Genomic DNA, 19,049 nt, shown 5'->3' on the forward strand with positions numbered 1-19,049 from the left:
TGACCTCCCCCAAAGCCCAAAAGCTTAAGAACCCCTGCTCTTGAGGACTGAGACCTCAATAACTCCATTCATCCAGTCTTACCTTCTTGCCAAGCTTAATGGATATATCTAACGTCGTTACTCACGCCTGCAGTATGACTGGATTTGCAGTCTGTTTTTCCATTTTGCCATAGATGCGATTGCACTGCCTTTGGCCTTTACAGGTGTTTGAGCTCTATTTGTTGCACAACTACCTGGCTCTTCATCACTTGGCTGCTTTTATGTATCATTTTTTACCCCTTTCTTAAAACCACCAATAAAGAGAGTGGATCTAGCGTAGGAGAGTGGAGATGGGAATGGATATATGTATAGAAGAGCCCAGTGTCAATTCAAGAATAGGCCCTGCTGGGTAGGTTGGGATTTACAGTTGCTTTTCCCTTGACCTCTCTTTGGCATCTGAATCTCAGATTTATAGGGTCCTTAGGGTCTGATTTGACACATGCTAAGAAAAAAAAAGTCTTCCTTAGTTCAGTCAGCTCCTTAGATCTCTTCCTTTTTTTCTTCACTGTCACTGTTCCTGGTGGCATAGTGATTCAGAGCTCGGCTGCTAACCAAAAGGTCAGCAGTTTGAATTTACCAGTTGCGCCTTGGAAACCCTATGGGGTGGTTTCACTCTGTCCTGTAGGGTTGCTGTGTGTCGGAATGGACTCGATGGCAGTGGGCTCTGGGTTTTTTGGTTTTGGTCACTGTTTTAATTCAGTAATTCAGGCCTGATTATTGCAGTGGTATCCAAAGTGGTCCCACTGTCCCCAGTTAGTTCATTTTTCAGTCTGTCCTAAATTTTGTTTTGGAATCCTAATTTTTACATTCATTGTGTTACTTTGCTCAAAAATCTTCAATGGCTCCTCCTTAGGGTCAAGGTAAAGTTGTTCCGTAGCTTGGCGTTTCTAGCTTTCTGTTTTCTGGCATCACCTTGCTTTTCTGGCCTCATTTTCCACTAGTCTCTCCCAATAAACTGTTTGTTTGAAGTAAAATTGTCAGTTTACTGTCCCTTAAGCACATCTTGGGCTTCTCTGTTTCCACCCCTTTCCTTCCCCTAGAATGTTCTCCCTTACCCTAGTCTATACCTCATGAAATTCTCCCTGTCCTTTAAAGCTCAGTCCATATTCCGCGTAGTGGTTAAGTGCCACGGCTGCTAACCAAAGGGTTGGCGGTTGAAATCCGCCAGGTGCTCCTTGGAAACTCTATGGGGCAGTTCTACTCTGTCCTATAGGGTCGCTATGAGTTGGAATCGACTCGATGGCACTGGGCACTGGCTGTTAAGTATTCAAACTATAAAATTTGAAAGTAATATCTTTCTTCTATGAACTCTTTCTGCACTTATTTTCTTTATTATTCATTCGATACTTTCTATATACTGCCTTGTACTGTGTGAATTTTTTTTTTTCGTGTGTTCTGTCTCCCAAATTAAGGTATGAGAATGGCAAAAAAGGATATATTTTATTTTGTCCTCTGCAGTGTCTTATACACATAGATACTAAAATATTTAATTAAGTTCCATTGATTAAAGCATAATGTTACTTATTAATGTACTTAGAAAAATAGACTTTTTTTGGTGCAGCGAATACTCGTATGTAAACCAAACCCATTGCTGTTGAGTCGATTCCAACTCATATATAATACTTAGGAATTCTCCTTATTGGTTTCAAGGTATTTGGGAAATTGAATTGGAAATCAGATGTTGCTTGGAGAGCATGTAGTCCTACAACAGAAGGAGTTGGCCATTCTTAAGAGCTATATTCAAAAGCCTGAGGTAGCCTGGTGAGTCATTGTTCTCCAGTGTAGAACTCTACCTGCTCTGGGTAACAGAAAAACTGAAATTCCTTCCTCTTTCTCCTTAGTGTGGGTGATACAAATTCCTAATTTCTTGAAGATTGCTATACTTCTGTTTAATTTTTCTCCTCAGTAAAAGATAAATTTTTATTGAATACCTGATGTTTGAATGATAAAACGGGACACCATGAAGGTGTAATATATTTATGCAAATGTATTATAATCTCTATGGGATTTGCTTTAAATGATACACAAATGGAAAAATAATATAAAATAATGCAAAAGATGTCACATAGAAGTATATGATTTAGTTGCCAACTGAGATATATGGGAAACTCTTCTAGCACTGTTTTTAGTTCTCACTTGAAATTTATTGTGTGTTTTTGTTTCTGTTTTTACATCTGTGCCATTTCCCTCCAACCAGATTATAATAGAGGGTGGAGGCCATTTATTATACTAGTTTGTATCCATAGTGTTTTCACAGAGTTTTACCTACAGTATAAAACCAAAACCAAACCCATTGTCTTCTAGTCAATTCTGACTCATAGTGACCCTATAGGGGAGAGTAGAACTGCCCCTTAGGGTTTCCAAGGCCATAAATCTTTACGAAAGCAGACCACTACATCTTTCTCCTGCAGATCGGCTTGTGGGTTTGAACTGCCCACTTTTTCGTTAGCAGCCGAGTGCTTAACCATTGCCTAAATTTGTTACTGATGATGCCAGGAGCCTAGCATGGTCTGGAGGAAGTGGAAGTTGGGCTAGGTTTGTAGAATTTGGAATGATGCTTATAAAATAGTCTCACAGAACATGAAAAAAAGGCTTCTGTAGTTACAGTAATTAGGTCCGTTTGCTGCACCATCTGGAACATGGAGCCTCCTTGACTACTTTGGCTTTGGCCCTGAAGTGGCACATATCACTTCCTCTTACAGCCTATTGGCCAAAAGCAGCCACACAGCACTAAAAAAACCAAACCAAATCCATTACAGTTGAGTCGGCTCCTACTCATAGCAACCCTATAACGCTACTTAAGGGCTAGAAAATGTGGTCAAGAACATGAATATTTGGTGAGTAGTAAATGTTTTTTTCTAACCATAGCAGAATTCATTTTCTTTAGAGAGATAAAGAACCAGAATTGGTGGTTGGAGTCATTGAAACAGAGGAATTGCTTTTTTTGTGTTTCATTCTAAATGGAATTTTTAATACTAAATTTATTTGTGAACAGAATTTGTAGTTGTTGGATGGTAACGCTTGGGACAGTTAGAGGAGGAATTTTCCTACTGTCTCTGTTTTAGGGGTTGTTTTTTGTTGTTAGGTGCCATCCAGTTGGTTTTTGACTCACAGTGACCACATGTGACAGGGTAGATCTGCCTCATAGGGTTTTCCTGGGCTGTAATCTTTATGGAAGCAGATCACCAGGTCTTTCTGCTGTGGAGCCACTGGGTGGATTTGAACCTGTGACCTTTAGGTTAGCAGCCGAGTACTTAGCCTTTGTAGCACCGTTTTAGGAGTAGCTATTATAAATTCTGGAGCCCTGATGACGTGGTGGTCAAGAGCTCGGCTGCTAACCAAAAAAAGGTCGGCAGTTTGAATCCACTATCCGTTTCTTGGAAGCCCTATGAGGCGGTTCAGCTCTGCACTGTAGAGTCGCTGTGATTCGGAATTGACTCTACAGCAATGGATTTGCGTTTGGTTTGAGTTTATTATAAATTCCATTTTCATTTGTTATCATCTTTAGAGTGGCTATTTGGAACAGGTAGAAACTGATTATTTGACTTCAGTATAACTGATCTAAATCTTTCTACATATACCGTTTGCCTGGTAAGTTTATGGGAAGAAAAGGGAGAGAGAGAGTAAAGGGCTTTCAAAAACTATTGGTAACTTTTTACTGTCAGAGGATTTCATAAAACTTCTCTGCCTGGAGATGTTTTTCCTTCTCTTATCAACATATTGCTAATTAATTAAAACTTGTTTCTTTATTTGCATATGTCATTCTAATGTTTGGTTTGATAAGGACAGTTTGGTAGTTGGTAAAATGTTGGCCAGGTATACAGGACTCGGAAGCCCAGGTGAGCTTAGAATTTTTTTTTTCAGTTTTATTCCTGAGCTTTTTAGATGTTAGTCCTTCTTTCTGAATGTATCCTAACAATTTTCTCATATTTAAATTAAAAAACAGACCGTACATATAATACATAACTACACTGTAATAACAAATTGAAAGAAATGGAAGTATGTAGAGTTAAAAGGATTTCACTTTACTTGTATCCACTATCAACGCCCATGGAAACAGCGGTCAGGAAATCAAACGACTTATTGCATTGGGCATATCTGCTGTAAAAGACCTCTTTAAAGTGTTGAAAAATGAAGATGTCACTTTGAGGGCTAAGGTGTGCCTGACCCAAGCCATGGTGTTTTCAGTTGCCTCGTATGCATGTGAAAGCTGGACAGTGAATAAGGAAGACTGAAGAAGAATCGATGCCAGTTGTGTTGGAGAAGAATATTGAATATGCCGTGAACTGCCAGAAGAACAAACAAATCTATCTTGGAAGAAATACAGCCAGAATGCACCTTAGAAGCAAGGACGATGAAACTTCACGTCACATACTTTGGACATGTTATCAGGAGGGATGAGTCCCTGGGGAAGGACATCGTGCTTGGTAAAGTAGAAGGTCAGTGAAAAACAGGAAGACCCTCAATGAGATGGATTGACACCGTAACTGCAACAATTATGAGGATGATACAGGACTGGGCACCATTTTGTAGTGTTGTACATAGGGTTGCTATGAGTTGGAACCAGCTGGACAGTACTAACAGCAACAGCAGTAGTTAAAAGGTGAAAGACTCTGTAGGAAATTATATGGTAGCTGTCAATTTAGGCTGTCTGGTAAGCCCTTGGAGCCCTCTCGGCACGGTGATGTTAAGAGCTACAGCTGCTAACCAAAACGTGGGCAGTTGGAATCCACCAGTCGCTCCTTAGAAACCCTGTGGGGCAGTTCTACTCTGTCCTGTAGGGTCGCTATGAGTTGGAACCAACTCGATGGCAACATGTTTGGCTTTTTTGGTAGTGAGCCTCTCCCCCCACTCCTTTTTATTTTTTCGGGTCAGGGTTTCCTCCTTGGCCAAGCGATGGGCATGCAACACAGTCTTGGTATATCGTAATGCGTCATTCCCTTGGACAGAGTGATTGCTGCAGGATGGCCACATGACCAGAACCTTTCCCTGAGATTGAAAAACAGATGTTGGGAAAGGGGCAAACTCATTATTTTGGGGGTTGCTAGCCCTGGTGTTGCAGTGGCTTAAGAGCTCGGCTGTCAACCAAAACGTTGGCAGTTTGAATCCACTGGTGGCTCCTTGGAGACCCTATGGAGCAGTTCTTCTCTGTCCTGTAGGGTTGCTGTGAGTTGGCACCAACTTGATGGCAACAGGTTTGTTTGTTTTAAGCTGAGTGAAGGTAGAGGGTGCCTGGCCACGTGAAGGAAGCCTATTTGCCATAAGAAAGAATGAGGCCCACTTACAGAGAGAAGCAGAGCTGACTGAGATAGACTTTCTCTCGTAAACATACTCAAAACTGCACAATCACACACATGTGCATACTTGCATGCATGAGCATGGGATGGCATTGGAGCCCCTGGATCCAGTTCTATCTTAAATAAGATCCACTGACACTTCCCAGTTAAATGAGCTAATCAGTCGCCTAACTTGCTTGTGCCACTTTGAATTGGGTTTCTGTCTATTGAAACTGAAAGACTCTGACTTATCCAGGCCCCCTTTACTTCCTTCCCCATTTCTCTCCCCTCCTTAGAGGTAACCACTTAAAAAAAGTTAGCACATCTCTCTCTTTCTCCCTTAGACTAGAAAGAGCCACTGTAGCTTTAATGGCTGCGTAGCATTACATTGGATGTATATTCTGTAATTTAACCATCACACTTTTGATAGACATTTAGATAACCAGTTTTTTTTTTTTTTTTTGCTGTTCCAAGCTATGTTTCAAGTAAACATCCCTGTTCATACTTTATGAGAGTATACCCATGGAATTTTGGGGTATACACATGTCTAAACTTAATGCCCTTTTAAAATTGTCACCCCCTTCCCAAAGGCTGTATCAGTTTTCACTTTCATGAGCAGTATGTGATACTTGCTGCTTTCCTCCACCTTTATTGACTTTGGCTATTATCAATCATTTCTCTTTGGGCCTGTGTGATGTGTGAAATTAGTATAACGTTGTTGTCATTTGCAGTTCCGTGACTGTTGGCTTTTTTTTTTTCAGTCCCTCCGCCCCCATAAGACCCTCCTATTCGTATTTGTTCACTTTTCTATTGGGATGCTTGTCTTTTTTTTTTTTTTTTCCCAATTGTTTTGTAGTCATAGTATGCTTATGATATAGGTGTATTTATACTAACTGTGGAATGGGCCTTGTAGACAGCATCTAGTTATTTCAGAAAGACAGACATGAGATCTACTACTCCAAAACCCACATCATCTATTTATTTATATAGATGTCTCTTGACATTTAATTGGTTTATACTGAATAACTATATAGCTGCCCAGTTCATTTAGCTAGCTGGGAGGTACATTTCTCAATTGGATGCTCTGTAGTTGTTTAATTGAGGTAATTTTATGGCTGACTTGAATGTTGGGAAACTGTTGCTTTGAAAATTTTCCAGGTCAAAATAAATGTGAGTACACTGAATGGTGTAGAACTTTGGGATTCAATTGACCATCTGTGCATTGGTGCAGATTCAGAACCATCGTCAGAGGAATATTTTGGCCCTGTAAGGAAATATTTTCTTGGCTGACCTCCATGGAGAGGTAGGTTGGCTGCGTACTCAGATTCCTTAGTGGTTAACATGTTGCCGTCGAGTCGATTCCGACTCATGGCGACCCTGTGGAACAGCGTAGTTAGATTCTTTAATTTTCTTAAGAGGATATTAACCCTACTGGGTATATTTGATTAATTATGAAAACATATAGGCTACCTGTAATTGGGATTATGGAATAGCTTTATTCTAGCAGGAGTCCCTGAATGGTGCAGACGGTTAATGTGCTCAGCTTTTAACCCAAAGGTTGGAGGTTTGAGACCACCAAGGGAGCCTTGGAAGAAAGGCCGGATGATCTCTTTCTGAAAAATCAGCCATGAAAGCCTTATGGAGCAGAGCTCTACTCTGACATACATGGGGTGGCTATGAGTTGGAAGCAACTCAGGCAGCTGGTTTTACCCTGCAAATATGTATCCACTTACTCTGCTGCCCAATTCTTATAAAAAATGTTGTAGTGAGAAGCAACAGTCTTTGAGAATTGTTTGAAATACGTTTTAGTCCGCTGCCTTAGAAACAGTGTTTACTTAGATCAGGTCAGGACACCAGAGAACTACATACATTGGTTGCATTGTTTTAGACTGGTGTAGCTTTTAGTGTAGAGTTGCTTTTGCAGAATTGTTCTTTGATGTAATGCAATCAGCCTTTAATGAGAGCCATTAAAACAAACAGCTTTATGAAATTTTGTACTCCTTTTATTATAAAATTCCTGTGAGTATATAATCTCCTTTGTCTCAGTGCCCTTATGGTGTTGTTACTGTTAGTTAGTACTACAATCACTACCACTAATGTTACTATTAGCAGTTGATCTGGAAGAGGAAGACCAAGCACAAAATGAGCTAATATTTGATAGACAAATACTGCTTCTGACTGAAGGCAGAGGCTTAGGCCCAAAGGGAGACGCTTTGTTATAGGTGAAAGGTTATGCACTGGTTAAGAGTGTGGGCTCTGGAGCCTGATTTCCTGAGCTTGATTCCTGCATCTGCTACTTCCTAGGTACGTGTTACTTAGCCTCTTTGTGCCTCAGTTTTCTTATCTATAAAATGGGGGTAATAATTGTGCCTACCTTCACAGGGTGTTGTAAGAATTTTGTGAGTTTGTACATAAAATACTTAGAACATGGCTGACCCAGGGCATGAGCAGTGAAGGTGAGCTGCTATTGTTTTTGTCACCATTGTAATTGTTACTGGAACTCATGTAGTGATTTTTTTTTTTTTAGGTCTTGGTACTAGGAAAAGCTGTGCTTCCTTTGAGCAAGTGCTTTGCTCCTGTTACATACTCATCATGACTATTGTAACTGATGGTGTTTCTCTCACCAAGAAAGTTCAGAGCCAAATAGCAGCCCGCCGACTTCATCTTATTTTCCTCCCTTATTTTCTCTTTGCCCCAGTGTCTTCACTTCTTTCTCTAATGCACTCTGTGAGCTGTCTCAAATAATTTATGGAGCAAAATGGGAAACAAATGAGTAAACTTCATTACAGCATGTGCTCATGTTGAAATTTCAGATTAATTTTCATTTAATTTACCGAAAGCTGGCAGCTTCTTGATGACAGAAAACCAAAAACCTGTTGCCATTGAGTCGATTCCAACTCATAGCGACCCTATAGAACAGAGTAGAACTGCCTGGTAGGGTTTCCAAGGAGTGCTGGTGAATTCCAACTGCTGACCTTTTGGTTAACAGCCAAGCTCATAACTGCTGCTCCTCTTGATGACAGAGAGGTGCTATAATTTCCATTAAGATATTTCAGATCGCATTATAGGATGGGTTACTTCTGGGAAAGTTCCTGTTGACAGCTAATCCTGATGATGATGATATGGGTTTTCTTTTAAGCTACAATTACAAAAGCGTTCCTTCCAGACATTTCCTGTTGTTTGTTTTTTTTCCTTGACCTTTGCTCTTGTGATCTCTTCTAGATTTTAGGGGGTCATTTTATGAACTTGTAAGCCTATGTAAAACCTGTTGCTGTCAAGTCAATTCATACTTATAGTGACCCTATAATCTTTAAAAATGCTCCTTATAAGACTTTTATCATAGGTGTAGAATAGGCAGAATAAAGGCTATGTGTTGTTACTGCCTTTCTTATAAAAACCAGAATGCTAATTTATTGATTTACATTAGAAAAAAGGAAATGTCTCAAAGCCCAAACTATTCCTGAATATTCTGGTTATGTCACTAGCATGCTTGTTCCCCCAAGCAGATGGTCGTTGGGCTGCAGCTATTTCCCTTTTGGAGGGAGAATTAAAAAAAATTTGTTTTGAAATCAGGATTGGTTGACATGCCTTTTAAGTCATTTTTTAATTTGTAGGTTACCTCTCGTCTCTGTTTTCCTTGTAATTTATGTATTGAAGAACTTGGTTTGTCCTTTAGAATTTCCTATAGTCTGAACTTTGGTGTAGTTTAACATATTCCTCTGCCCTCTAAATGTCCTGTAAATTGCTAGTTTGACTTAGAGACTTGATTAAGTTTTAATTTGGGGGAGAGAGGAATAACGATGTCATCGATTGTATTGTGAGACACATAATGTCCGGTTGCCTTTTTGTGATATTGGCAGCTGTTGATAGTGCTATTTTCTTTTGATTCTTAAAGATCCTAAAGTGAACAGCATGCTGTCTAGATGAGAAAGGGAAGCACTGTCTGGAAATGGTAGAGCCTACTCTATACAGATAAGCAGCCCTGGTGGCACAATGGTTAAACACTTGGCTGCTAACCGAAAGGTTGGCGTTTCGAATCCACCAGCCTCTCTGCTGGAGGAAAGATACGACTATCTGCTCCTGTAAAGATCACAGCCTAGGGAGCCCTATAGGGCAGTTCTACTTTGTCCTATAGGGTCGCTATGAGTCCGAATTGACTTGACAGCCAACAAAAACAAGTCTATACAGGTAGGATTCTTGGTGACCATTTGAGAATGATGCACTGCTCCGTGGAATCGAAGAAAACCTAGGTTGCAGTCTTCGCTCCTCTTTTTAGGATCTATTTGATCTCGCATAACTAACAACAGCAATAAAAACAAAAGCAACAATGTCAACAATGGTAGCAGCAGTTCCCATTCCTTTAGTGCTTGTTTTACATCAGGTTCCATGCCAAGTGCTTTATATGTGTTGTGTACTCTAATTCACACAGGGTTGCTGTGAGTCAGAATCACTTCATGGCAACTAACAACAGCAATCTAATTCTCATAAGTACTCTGTAAGCCAGGTGTTACCTTCGTTTTGCAGTTCAGAAAAGTTAAGTAAAATGTTCCAGGCCACATTGCTAAGAAGCTTGTTTTCTTAATCACTTTATTCTTCCCTGTCCATAGAAATGGGTATATATGTTTACCTAATTTGTATACCTTGTGGGATTGATGAGGTATTGTGTGTGAAAGTGTGTTGACAAATGGAGTGTATGTTAAAATGAGAGGTGTGCTGGACTGACTTATATACAAGGAAAGGTGGTTGGTGAAGGCCTTTGCCTTTTGCTAAGTGACAGTAAAATCGTTTGGGTGGAAGAAACCCTCTGGTCATATTCTAACTTCTGTTTCCATTACTATTGTTGTTGAGATGTGGGAGAGTTTCTTTCCTCTTGTTAAAATTGAGAGTGATAGAGATTTTATAAAAAAAAATTTTTTTTTTTTTAATGTCACATGTCAGAGGTTGCTTAATAGTTCATGTGTGAATAGTGATGTCTTGATGTTACTCCTTGGACCGTATTTCTACAGGGTTTTTTTTTTAACAGCAAGAGTATAATCACAGTTTAATTATTTTTCTAAAAGAAGAAATACTTATTAAAAGTAAAGGAGATTTTAAATGAATTTGTAATATTTTATTTCTTTAGGTGGATAGTGGGTATATCATATATGTTAAATTTTTTAAATACTTTTTTGTAAGTCTGAAATATTTTATAATTAATAACACTACCAAAATGCTGACTGCTAACATTTGCTTGTGTAATTAAGGCAAGCTATACTAGACTAAGACAGACAGAAATAGCACTTAGGTATGAAGTTAGTACCTTTAGGTCTAGCCTTCAGCCATTTGTTATCAGTTATGACAAATTGGTAGTACATGGACAACTGTGTTGATAAGGGATCTATGGCCATGTCTAGGCTCAGTGGAAGAGGGTATTGGAGATTGATGACTGATGTCTGTCATGGGCAGACCAGGCAGAGTGTAGGAATATGTGCTTTGTTTTTGCTAACTTTGGGAATGTGTTTATCGGAAGACCCTAGAGCTTGACCTGGACGCACCTTGGTATTTTGCTTTTTGTAGTTCTTCTGTTATTCTGGGAATTATATTACCATAGTTTCTTTTTAAATATGATGAAAGATACGTAATCTAGATATAGAGCATTACATTCTGTTATTCCCAAGAGAGACTTCCATTTATTTATTTAATAAGATATAATTCACTGGTCATAAGAATCACCCTTTTACAATTCAGTAGTAGTTTTTATTATGTTTACAAAGTTGTGCAATGATCACCACTATCTAATACCAGAATATTTCATTATCCCAAAAAGAAATCTTGTGCCCATTAGCAGCCACTCCCCACTTGGAACCACTAACCGTTTTCTGTCTCTTTGGATTTACCTTTTCTGGACATTTCATATAAGTGGAATGATACAATATATGACCTTTTGTGACTAGCTTCTTTCACTTAGCATTATGTTATTAGTGTTCATCTATGGCATAGCATGTATCGGTACTTGGTTTCTTTTTCTGACCAAATGATATTCCTTTGTATAGATATACAACATTTTGTTTATCCATTCGTAAATGGACATTGGGGTGATTTCCACTTTTTGATTATTTTGTAGGACACCACTGCTATGAACTTTACTGTACAAATTTTCGTATGGACACATATTTTCTTTCGTTCTTTTTCTTTTTTGGGTGTATACGTAGGAGTGGAATCGCGGGGTCATGTGTTTAACATACCCTGTGGATCACAACGGTCTGATCTGCAGCTGATCACAGGGCTGGTGACATTTAGTTTCACTGGACATTGGGTCCACCATGTGTCAGAAGTCAACTCACAATATTTATAATATAACAAATTTATAACAATAACAATGTTTAACATTTTGAGAAACTGCAAAATTTTTTCCAAAGCAGCAATACCATTTTACATTCCTGCTAGCAGTGTCTGAGGTTTCCAATTTCTCCACATTCTCGCAATATTTGTTATCACCAGGCTTTTTGATTCTAGCCATCCTAGTCGGTTTGAAATGGTGTCTCATTATAGTGTTGATGTGTGTATCCTTAATGACTAATAATGTTGAACATGTTTTCATGTGTTTCTTGGCCATTTGTATATCCTCTTTGGAGAAATGCCTGTTCTAATCCTTTGCCCATTTTTAAAATGGGTTGTCTTTTTGTTTTTGAGTTGTAAGAGCTCTTTATACATTCTGGACATAAGTTCCTTTGTCAGATATATGATTTGCAAACATATTCTCCCATTCTGTGGATTGTCTTTCCACTTTCTTGGTGGTGTCCTTTGAGGCGCAGAAGTTTTTGATTTTAATGAAGTCCAGTGTATTATCTTTTTCTTTGGTTGCTTGTGCTTTTGGTGTCATACCTAAGAAACCATTGCCTAATCCAAGGTTAGAGATTTATTCCTGTTTTCTTCTGAGAGTTTTATAGTTTTAGCACTTACGTTTAGATTTTTGATCCATTTTGAATTAAATTTTCTATATCGTATGAGGTAGATTCCAATCTTTTTCAGTAGAAATAAAGCTCATCTTTCAAATACATCAGCAAGAACTTCTGGTTGGAATCACTTGATAATGTTTTAATCAATATGTGATTTTCTACCACTTCATTGGTTTTACCTCTGGCATCCTGCTAGTATTTTGTTGGTCTTAAATGGAGTTTCTTTACCAAAGCCTTAGTAAACTTTGCACTTACAGAATGTGAAAATTAGGAGGAAGTTTATTGATCATGTAGTCCAACCTCTGAGCCCCTAGCATCTGCGGCAGAAGGGCTTTCCAGAGATGGTTAGTTCATGCAGTGTGTTGTACTGTCTTAGTTTCCTAGGGGTACCGTAACAAAGTACCACAAAGTAGGTGGCTTTAAACAACAGAAATTTTTTATCTTACAGTTTTGAAGGCTGGTATAGTAGTCTGAATTCAGGGCCATGTTCTCCCCATAGGCTCTTATCTCTGTAGCTTCTGTAGCCCCAGGTGTTCCCTGGCCTACAGCTGCAGCATAACGCCATAGTCAGGTGACTGTCTTCCCTCTGTCTCTGAATTTCTTCTCCTTTTTTATGGGACACCACTCAGATTGGATTAAGACCCACCCTACTCTGGTATGGCCTGTTAACTTTGAAGACCCTGTTTCTAAACAAGGTCACATTCACAAGTACCAGAGTTTAGGAGTTCAACATATATGTTTTTGGAGACATAATCCAATCCATAACATACTGTAATGCATTAAAAATTTTTGCCTAATCAAAAGTTATTTTATAAATAAAAACTGTTTCACAGGGAAAAGGGGTTAAGGGCTAGTGTGTGTCAGTTTAAATAAGTTGATTTTTTTCTGTAGCAATTTAAATGAGAAAGGAGTTTGTGATTACATCCAAACCCACATTGTTTTATAATTAAAGAGCGCATTATATCCACCAGCACAGTAGGAGAAATGCTTGTATTCCTAAAACAGTTCAATTCAGTTTTAAAAAGCTCTAATGGCCAGAAAGTTTACTCTTTTATTCAGCTAGAATATTACCTGTGCTAATGACTAAACTATTGTCAATGGCCTTTTAAAACTTGGGAGTCTAAATTAAACTCAGTACTTTACCTGTGTGCGGAGTAGTACAGAGTATGGTCAGCTGATAGGTTTTTTTTTTCTCCTTTCCTTTTAATACAGGGTCACTATGAGTCAGAATTGACTCGACGGCAATGGATTTTTTTTTTTTTAATATAGCCCAGAATTAAGCTGTTTTTGGTAGCCGTATCATCTTTGAGCCAGAGTCCTGGTGGCGTAGTGGTTAAAAGCTGGCTGCTAACCAGAAGGTCAGCAGTTCGAATCCACCAGCAGCTCCTTGGAAACCCCATGGAGCAGTTCTACTCTGTCTTTTAGGGTCGTTATGAGTGGACCTTAACTTGATGGCAGTGGGTATCATCTTTGAGGCTCATCTTGAGTTTATGATCAGATGAATCCTCTTTTTAACAAGAGCAACTGAGCAGCATGTCCTGTTCCTTTGAAAGCCCACAATTTTTTGAAAGTTGTTTTGCATCTACAGATTGTCTGGGTTCTTCTCTGTGACTAATTGGTTTAGGCCAGATACCAGTTTCTTTGATCTCCAAAGGCTCTTATCTTTTCTTGTCTGTGAAATGGGGATAATATCTCCATTTTCACAGTGTTGTCAGGCAATTAAATGAGATGATTTGTATGTATGCATATAGATGGCTCCAGCATACCCAGGTAGAAATAAGGCTTGAGAAAATAGCTTTCTGTTATAGGTGCTTCTTTGCCTGACTTCACTTGCTCTTGGTCAGATATTAACTATTTGCCAAATAGAGTCTAGCCAGTTCAGATCTGTTTATATCCTGAATTGATAGGAAATTCAGGTAGTCCCTGACTTACTACGTATTCCCAGTTATAAGAGGACCATCTTTTTTGTGTGTGTGTATATACGGTTTTTTTTTTTTTATATATGGTTAGTACTATGTACTACATACAGTGTTGCACCATGTAATTTGCTGATGTTATCATTCTCAGATGTCCACTTGCAGATGTTCAATGTTATGATTTAGAAAGATACTGATAATAAAAGGCAATAATAATCACAACTAAAAAAAAAAAAGACGTTTGACTTACGACAAAACCTACTTACGACAGAGTCGTTGAAATGGAACTCCATCATAAATCTGGGACTGCCTGTATTTCAAACATGCAGGAAAGAATAAAGAACAGTAGAAAAATCATTCCATGTATCTATCTGCCTGGCTTAGTCAGACCTTAACATTTTGCCATATTTGTGTCAGATTTTTTTTTCCCCAAGAAGTAAAACATTGTGGAGTTGAACTGTGTACCCTTCCTTTTCCTGTTTTTTTTTTTCCCCTCCTTAAACACTATTCTGAGTATATTTGTCTCCATAAATAATGTAGTTGTTTTGCATGTTTTTATACATGCTATTCTGCAGTTGGCTTTTGTAGTACGCTCTTTCTCCCCCGCCCTCACTGTGTTTGTCCTATGATTTCCATTGCATAGCTACACCATAATTTACTTACCCATTTTTCCTTTGGGTGGTTATTAGGTGGTTTTCAGTTTTTCATTATTAGACAGTGCTGCAGTGAACATTCTTGTACATGCTTCTTTTGAACATTTGTGTATTTTTCCAGAGAGATGTAGGGTGTGTGTGTTTATGTAAGATTGGAATCACTGGTTGAAGAGTATGTGCCTCTTCAACTTTGGAGAATAATTTGGCATTATTTAATAAATTGTATTAATTTAGACATTACTGTCAGAGTGTGAGAGTTTTACTTCCCCTACATTTATACCATTAATTTTTATCGCTATCTAAAATCGAACTCGTAAGGTTCTAGGTGGGGAGCTGTAGAGCAGTTTATCCGGCCAACTCTAGAAGCACTTATATGTCAGGAAATGACTATCAAATGAACAGGCTCCGTGGACTGCGTGGCTTAGGATCTGTAACTGACTTATTCTGGTATAAGGTCACCGAGAATTCATCTTACCAGTTTAGTTGAATGTTAGTGAATTTTTATTTCTTGTTAGTAACATAGTCATGTTGTAATAGCCTTCGTTTCCTATATTTTACTTGATTAAGCTCTATATAGAGCAAGTAAAGGAAGCAAGATTCTAGTCTCTGGGATTTGCAACTTAAAATGAGTAATAACAAAGTAGGTATAGGGTACTGGGCAATAAAATGTAAACATATAAATTTCTAGTTACCGTTGAGTTGATTTTAACTCCTGTCGACCCCGTGTTTTTCAGAGCAGAACTGCGCTCCATAGGGTTTGCAAGGCTGTGGCCTCTCACGCACATCACCAGGCCTTTCTTCCCTGGTGTCTCTGGGTGTGTTCAAACCGCCAACTTTTCCGCTAGTAGTCGAACACTTAACTGTTTGTGCCACCCATATAAATAAAAAGTTAAATTTTTATGGCGTAAGATTTTGACATTCAGAGACACTGTGGTATAATGAGTGTCAGGTGAATTTGCAGAACTAATAAAGTTACTTAACTATTCAGTTTAAAGACAGATGATACAGTTCATTGAATTAAGCAAGTGTGAGAGCTTTAGGGTTGCTATGAGTCAGAATCGACCCAACAGCAGTGGGTTTGGTTTGGTGAGAGCTAGAAGTATGGTGCTTTTTACACCTTGACCCTTGCTTGGACACTGTGCATCAGAATAGATTATCATAGCTGCCCAATCTAGTACAGCTTTTGTGCATGGAGAAAGAACATCTTTGATTTAAAAACACAGTATTGAAGCATCTGTCCTGTGAAGTTTGTAAATTATTAAAGGTACATTTAGGAAAAACGTATTGGGGACATTCATTTTGGCACCCTTTGTTAAATTTACCTCTACTTTTAGTCTTTTAGGAGTCTCTAGGTGCTGCAAATGGTTAAGCACTTGGCTACTTCACTGAAAGGTTAGAGGTTTGAGTCCACCCAGAGGAGCCTCAGAAGACAGGCCTGGTGATCTACTTTCAACAGATCACAGCCACCGAAAACCCTGTGAAGCACAGTTCTTCTCTGATACACATGGGATTCCCATGAGTCGGAACTGACTGGACGGCAACTGGTTTGGTTTTTTTGGTTTAGTCTTTTGAAGGATTAAGGGTCATTCATGCTACATTGCTGTCTTGCTTTCTTGTTTTTATTCCCCTATGTTATGAAGGAAATACGTGAACATTAGGGAAAATATTAAAAAATAAAAAGGAGAAAAAAATCACAGAGCAAGTAAAGTAAGCAAATAACCCGTACATAGTCCTATCCCTAGACAACCCCCCCGCCAAAAAAAAAGCAGAAACAAAAACCCATTGCCGTTGCATTGATTGCAACTCATAGCAACCTTATAGGAACGAGTAGAACTGTCCCGTAGGATTTCCAAGGAGTGGCTGGTGGATTCGAACTGCTGACCTTTTGGTTACAGCTGAACTCTTAACCACTGGGTCACCATGGCTCACTAGGCAAAAGTTGTTAATATATTGGTTGACTTCTGGAAGTTATAGTCTGGATTTATAATTTTATTCTGTTTTTTTGTAGTTTTTCCAAAGCAAATACTGTTTTTTAAATGGAAACAATTGCACCAGGAGTTAAAAACAAAAACCTAAACCAAAACCCTCAGTGAACCTCCTTCAAGAAGGAAGTTACTTTTTTTAGTTCTGCCACTGCTGTTTATCAGAGGCTCGGAAGCTGTCAACTAAGGGATAGCAATGGCAACTCAGCAGGTAATCACTTTGAGCTACTTGAACTTGACCTACTCCGTGTCTACTCCTTGGTAGGCTGATTAGGCTGAGCCTTGCTAGACATGTTATAAAGGCTCAAGTGACATGGAACCTGGCCTATGAAGTAAATTTTCTCTCTCTTTGAATATAAAAAGGTTTTGCCTTTTTTAATTGAGGGGGAACAAAGACAAAAGTTTATTAAACTGTAAACAGCTGTCTTATATGTCACTGCTATTAACTGAGCCAAACAAATGGCTACACTTATAAAATGTCAGTAAATAAATATATTAATAGAGACTCACATTTTTTTGCACTTAGCCTTGTTGTTGTTGTTAGTTGCCATCGAGTCAGTCCTGGACCTTGGCCTAATTTACCCGTTAATTCTCCATCAACCATTTAATTTTCAATCTGGTCCCACACCCTTCTCTTTCTTCCCCACTGGTTAGTGTCACCTTCTTCCCTTTCTCTCTTGTTCTCTCTGTTATACCAGTTGCTAAAACACTGCACCTATAACCTTTATTCCAATCTACTCTCCTTTCTGTCCAACTTTTTTCTTTCATTATTCATCTTTTATGTGACAGTGGTTATTTTCCTACCCACTTCCCTCAGCCACATACATACACCATTTTGTTTTTTTGTTTTGTTAGACTACGCATTGATTTAATATCTGTTGAATATGAATGCTTTAAGGCTGGCAAGCACTTTTTAGTTAGATACAGGTACCACTTTTGCCTGTTGGCTTAAAATTTTGGTTACTTTGTCTCCTGTGGGGATTTCACTTTATGAACCCCTTGTATACTGTACTTTTTCTGAAAGCTTTCCTTTTTTTCCATTCTAAATTTTTTTGTTGTTGAGAACGTGCACAGCAAAACATACATCGGTTCAACAGTTTGTACATGTACGATTTAGTGACATTGGTTACATTCTTCGAGTTGTACGGCCATTCTCTTCCTCTTTTTCTGAGGGCATAAATTCACTACTTTCTGAGGTTTCTATCGATTTGCTGTTGTCAGTTTGATCCCATATAGATAGTTCTTAAAAGAGCATACATAATGAATGCTTAGGGCAGGCCTTTTTTACTAGTTAAACTGAACTATTGTTTGGTTTTGAGATGACTTCAGGGGATATTTTTGGTTTGAGATTATCTAAGGGCATTGGTTTCAGGGATTCATCCACCCTCCATGGTTCCAGGAAGTCTGTAGAGTCCACGAGAATTTGAAATTCTATTCTGCATCTGCCCCCCGCCCCCCCGCCGCTTCCTTTTTAGGTTCCCTTTTCTTCCATGCTGTGTGTGATCCTTTCTTCTGCTTGTCATTGCTCCTCTCTTTGTATACGTCACCCCCATGCAGACACAGGGTGCACCGATCTTCTGCTTCTGAGATGTGCATATATCCTGTACCTGGGGCCAGGGGCCACACTGTGCACTTTCTCACAGTCAGGTCTTAAATTTTCTTCTGCTGGAGCTAACGACCCTATCTTAGAATTTATTTCCGTGAGAGTTTTAACTGAGCTTTCCTTCTGTGGAAACTTGAAGGCTAACTTACCTAGAAGGCATGCCTTTGACGTACATCTGTTTGTCTGGCTCAAATAGTATTGGAAAAAAGATTGTTCTTTGGCAGATACTACCAGAAGCCACCAGGATACAAATTTGACGGGGTGATCATTGAGTTTAGTTGTTCCTAACTTTTTCATTTTCTAATAATCTTTGTAGTGCTGCACAGGATGGTAGAAGGGCCATGGCTGGGTGTTTCTAATGATGCTGATCTTGCCAGAAGTACATCTAGGAAGAAGATTATTTAAAAATTAATGAAATAATAATAGTGCTCATCTACTTACCTAAAGGTTGACAGTTCAAACCCACCCAGAGGCACCATGGAAGAAAGGTCCGGTGATCTGCGTCTATGAAGATTATAGCCAGGAAATCCCAATGGGGCAGTTCTACTCTGTAACACATGGGGTCGTCATGAATTGAAATCAGCTTGATGGCAGTAGATTTGGTTTTGGTTTTATCAGAAATTTGGAATGTGTTTCATGGTT

General features: G+C 38.8%; 1 protein-coding gene across 12 annotated transcripts in view; it reads left to right on the plus strand.

Moving 5' to 3' along the window:
- NCOA1 (nuclear receptor coactivator 1) overlaps nt 1-19,049 on the plus strand; it is a 279,928-nt gene that overhangs the window by 12,276 nt on the left and 248,603 nt on the right. The window contains exon 1 of one of the 12 annotated variants that reach the window (XM_003411915.4): nt 14,288-17,015. The exons of the other annotated variants lie outside the window; for them this stretch is intronic. The gene's annotated coding sequence lies outside the window, so the exon portion shown is untranslated. Of the gene's footprint in view, nt 1-14,287; nt 17,016-19,049 lie in introns of those variants that run through there. 12 annotated transcript variants of the gene reach the window in all.

This window comes from Loxodonta africana, chromosome 12 (genome assembly GCF_030014295.1).
Source record: "Loxodonta africana isolate mLoxAfr1 chromosome 12, mLoxAfr1.hap2, whole genome shotgun sequence".
Lineage (NCBI taxonomy): Eukaryota > Metazoa > Chordata > Mammalia > Proboscidea > Elephantidae > Loxodonta > Loxodonta africana.